Here is a 5,259-nt window from a genome sequence, read left to right on the forward strand (position 1 = left end):
TCAACAGATGTCGTTGGCACCAACAATATCAAAGCCAACTCAATAAGTTTGTATACCAATGGAAATACCAAATGTTTCTTAGTTTCAACGATCTTCACGGCCAAACTTTGAACATCATCACAAGTAGAAAAAGAAGCATGCCTTTTTACTTGAGTTATATAAGTGAGAAGCTGCTCTCTAATTATTCCACGATCATCACTCAAAAAGTCATCATGATAAATTTCAGCAAGACGCGCAAGCTTATCAACGTTAAACTTTGAGAAAGAATTATTGGGGTCAAGACATGATAAGCAATCAAGCACACCATTAGCTCCTTCGCTGAAGCGGTGATCCATCTCCACGCAAATTTTATCAATAGCAACATAAGAAATCTCTGCACGGTAATGATGAAGATTAGTGATAGTCCTCCCTGCTCTGCTTGAGTGACCACGAACTAGTATTACTCCATCCATGTTTGGCACTCGAATACTATTAGCAGCACAAAATTCTTGAACATCACAAAATAAATTATCCCAACCACTCTCTCTTAATGTTGCCAGCTAAGCTTTGACATCATCCACTAATTCCGTAGCAAGCAAAATATTAAGATCTTTTCTTTGCAAGACTTTTGAGAGCTCATTTGTGATGCCAAACAACTTCAACATAAGCTTTAGAATGAAAGAAGATTTAAAGCTCTCCATTTTTTCTATCAAACCAGCTGCTTGAGATGGCCCACGTCCATGTTCATCAACCGTACTAAGCACCTGCAACACGGAGGACCACATTTGATTCAAACGAAGCAAGGTAGTATGATGGGAACCCCATCTAGTATCACCTCTCCTAGCAAGGGTAGTTGATTGGTGCAAGCCCCTTCCTGTACATATCTCACCACTCTCAAGTCTATCCAGAATATCTTGGTGTTGTGCGTCTGCCAATGCATCCCTTCTCTTGCAAGATGTAGTTGTTGTGGTCACAATTAAGGAGATGTACTCAAAGAAATCATGAATAGATGAGCAACTACTAGCAACAGAGACAACCACCAACTGCAAACGATGAGCATAACAATGAACATAGAAAGCAAAGTGGTTTTCACCTATGATATTTTTTTGCAAACCATTAAACTCGCCTCTCATATTTGAAGCACCATCATATCCTTGCCCTCGTATCCTTGAAATAGATATCTTATAATGATCAAGAATACCATAAAGAACATTCTTTAGTGCTTCAGATGTAGTATCTTTGACATGGTACAAAGCAATAAATCGTTCAACAACCTTTCCTTTGTCATTCGAAAACTTATATAAAGAACAAGGTTAGTTGACAACATAGAGAATAAATGACAAACAAATAATGAAAGAAAGTGAAATTACTAACCTCAACATCTCCGCCATTTGCTCCTTAACAAATATGTCACGTGATTCATCAATAAGCACAGAGAATTGTTTATAACCTAGCTTTGCCATGATCCTCTTGGTAACTTCATGTGGACAACACATTGCAAGCTCCTTTTGAATGTCATCGGATGTCATTGTGCAATTTCTGGAACCACGGTAAAAAGCATCTCTCACTTATTCATTTTTAGTTTTTTCTAAATCTATCATATCTCTAAAGTTTCCTTTGTTCAGAGAAGTAGAGGATTCGTCGTGTCCACGAAAAAGCCAAGCCTTGTGCGATGACATATCTTGAACAACTCACAGAACAAGTCAAGTGGATCTTATACATTTCTTCTGATTCCTTGCTTGCTCTAGAAAGATTGCTTGCCACACTTTGTCTTTGATTACAATAATCATCATAATGCTTGACGCAAGTGTTGTGCTTACTACCAGGACCACCAATATGATCTTTGAAGGCTTTAGATGCATGTTTCCAATCTATAAATCCTTCTTTGGTAAATACTTCATAACCAAAGTGCTTAGCCCTTCTAGGTTGCTTAAAGAGAAAGCAATAAAAACAATAAGATGCCTTCTTCCACTCGCTATATTCAATCCATGGATGTTTTTATACCAAGATTTAGAAAATGCTCTTGATGTACGTGAACTTCCAAATTTAGTACGAGGAAATTTATTCAAATCTGGTTGCATTGCACCCTTCAATACATATGCTCTTCTCACTTGATCTTGAATATTAGGAGGATACTCACTAATTTGTTTCCTCTTTCCTGGATCACGCTCAATATCATTTGGATTAAATTCATTGGCAATTTTAGGAGGTGGTTGTGCCTCCACTTCTACTTCTGGTTGCACACCATTCACATTTTTAGTGCTTGCTCTATCAACCGAAAACCTCCTCATCTCTGAAATTTAATGATAAAGTTTGAACTTAGTTGCTAAACAGGTAAATAAGAAAATGAGATATAACAAATTGCAAGTTCATAATACATAACTGAGATAACTCCTTGTATATTTAGTTTGAAAACGTAAGATTTTTTTGCATATGTATAATTGTTCACACTGCCCAACTATTTAGACTAGTGACCGCTAACCGCATACGTATAATTAGTGTGTGTGTGTGTGTGTGTGTCTCGATCACTATTTTTTACTTCCCAACTATTCAGACTCCATACATGAGACATGAGAGATCGTTGGCCAGTTGGCCCCTGTACTGGTTGGCCCTAATTTCCATGGAGATTTCTTACCGAAGAAACTAGGAAGCCGAAGCCGAATGAGTGGAAGGAGGAGATGAACTGCGTTGGAGGCTCAGAGCCTTGCGTCGCTTGCCGCCGGCGCCGAGCGCCGGGAGTGCGTCCAACCGTCTAGGGTTCATCCGCCAGCGCCCCTTTGTCGCCTCATCATGCGCTAGTTGCGCTTACGCATGAAAAATGAAGAGACACCAGAGTCCTTGTTTCGACAGCCTGGACAACCACGTACTTCTCTGGCTTGTTAATTTTTGGGCTGGTTACGTGAAAGAAACTAAGGCCCAGTTTTTTTTGCCTGGGTAAATTAAGTTACAGATTAGTTCAGGCCTTTATTTAAGCTTCCTATTGCTGCTGTAGGAACTAGCGAGCCTGGGAAAGTGCCGAGGGTAGCCTGGCGGTGGCTCCGCCACTGTGTTAAAGTAATCATTGAAATAATTACGATTATGTAATTTTATGACCAACGTTGTTAATAACATGGTCATGATTCGTAATTATTGTAAAAGATGCATTTATTTCTACTTTTGCCCAGTGATAATATAGATTTAAATTGCATAAACGGTTGTATGTTTTAATTTTGACCAACGTTGGATTAATGCATGCAATTGTTGTTACGATCTCATTTCATTGTTGTTTTCATGAGGGTTTTACTTGATGAGCTGCATCAAGGAGATTCGAACCCTCAGAGGTGACAACTACTCTCAATGGAGAAAGAAAGTCGATATGGCCTTCGTTTGTGCTTAGGTGGACTGGGTGGTGGATACTCCACAGCCGGTCAAACTTATAGAGCTAGTTAGAGAGGCAAGTCATGATGATGTTGCATGGGATAAAAAGAGGAGGGATTATGCTCCATTGGAGATGTCATACACCCTCGACAACCAAAAGTGGCACACTGCCAACAAAAAGTGTATGACCTTTATAAAGAACATGATTGAGAACGCTATTGCGGGCTCAATTGCAGAGTGTACTTCCATAGGGGAGTACCTTGAAAAGATAAAGAACCAGTTCACTAGTTCTTCAAAGATTTATGCCACTGAGTTGCTGAGACAACTGGTGACAGAAAAGTACACAGACGATGGGAATGTCATAAGAGAGCACATCCTCAAGATGAGGAACATGGCAGCTAAGCTGAAACCCATGTATTTGGACTTGAAGCTCAAACCTGCGCTCCTTGTTCACCTGGTTATGGCTTCACTGCCTAAAGAGTTCGATACTTTCATTGTCAACTACAACATATCGCCTGAAAAATGGGACATTGAAAAGACTATATCCATGTATGTTCAAGAAGAGGAAAGACTTAAAACCTCACATGGTGGTTCTCTGAACTATGTGAAGGATAAGAAAAGGAACTACAATCACAATAGCAATGGTTCCCCTTCAAAGCCACCTGGAAAAGCTCCCATGTAATATCAACATCAACAGAAGTCTTTTCCAGTGGCCAAAGACATGTGTCTCCATTTTAAGAAGACTCGGCATTACAAGACAGATTGCCCCGATTGGTTAAAGTCAATAACGGCAAAGAGAGGTAACAACATAGTTTCCTTTGTGAATGAATCCTTGTATAAATTGTTTTAAAAATCTACTTGGTGGATTGACTCAGGTGCAACTGTTCATGTTGCAAACTCATTACAAGGATTCCATTCGACATGTACTACACAAAGAAGCGAAAGAAGCATTGAAGTGCGAATGGAGTTCAAGCAGAAGTTGAAGCTGTCGGCGACATCTCCCTGGAGTTAGCTGACGGACTCAAGCTTTTGCTTAGAGACGTTATATATGTCCTTTCATGTCACATACATTTGATTAGTGTTTCATGTTTGGATAAAGACCATTATGAAAGTTATTTTGGACATGGCAAGTGTGCCATATGGTTTAATAATGCTTATGTGGGTGATGCTTTATTTCACAATGAGCTTTATTTATTATCACTTCATGAAAAAGTACATTATGTGTGTAATGTGAACGATCAAGTTTCCCCGTTGAACAAAGAATAAAAGAAAAGAAAGAGAACTCACGTACTCATCGAAATTTTGGCACTGTCGCTTGGGCCATATTTCGAAAGGGAAAATAGGAAGACTAACTAAAAGTGAAATTCTTCCTCCACTAGAGTTCTCAGACTTAGAACAATGCATTTCTTGCATTAAAGGAAAGTATGTAAAACAAATAAAAAAGGGTGCAAACTGAAGCACATGAACAAAAGAAATCATTCACACTAACATTTGTGGACCATTTCATGTGAAAAGTGTGGATGGCTATGACTCGTTCATAACATTCACACATGATTGCTCCCGATTTGGTTATATTTATCCAATCAAAGAAAGAAATGAAGCATTGGATAAATTTAAAATATTCAAAGTTGAAGTTGAAAATCAACTTGACAAAAGAATAAAGATAGTGAGATCTGACCAGGGGGGAGTACTACGGTCGGCACACTCCATATGGCCAAATCCGTAGACCTTTTGCAATGTTTTTGCAGGAGACTCACATAGTCGCCCAGTATTCAATGTCGGGCGAGCCTCGGCAAAATGGAGTAGCTAAAAGGCATAACCGTACACTTATGGATATGGTGCGCAGCATGATGAGTTACTCCAACTTGCCATTGGGATTATGGATGGAGGCGCTTAAAACCGCCATTCACATTCTCAATAGAG

This window comes from Hordeum vulgare, chromosome 7H, assembly GCF_904849725.1.
Source record: "Hordeum vulgare subsp. vulgare chromosome 7H, MorexV3_pseudomolecules_assembly, whole genome shotgun sequence".
NCBI lineage: Eukaryota > Viridiplantae > Streptophyta > Magnoliopsida > Poales > Poaceae > Hordeum > Hordeum vulgare.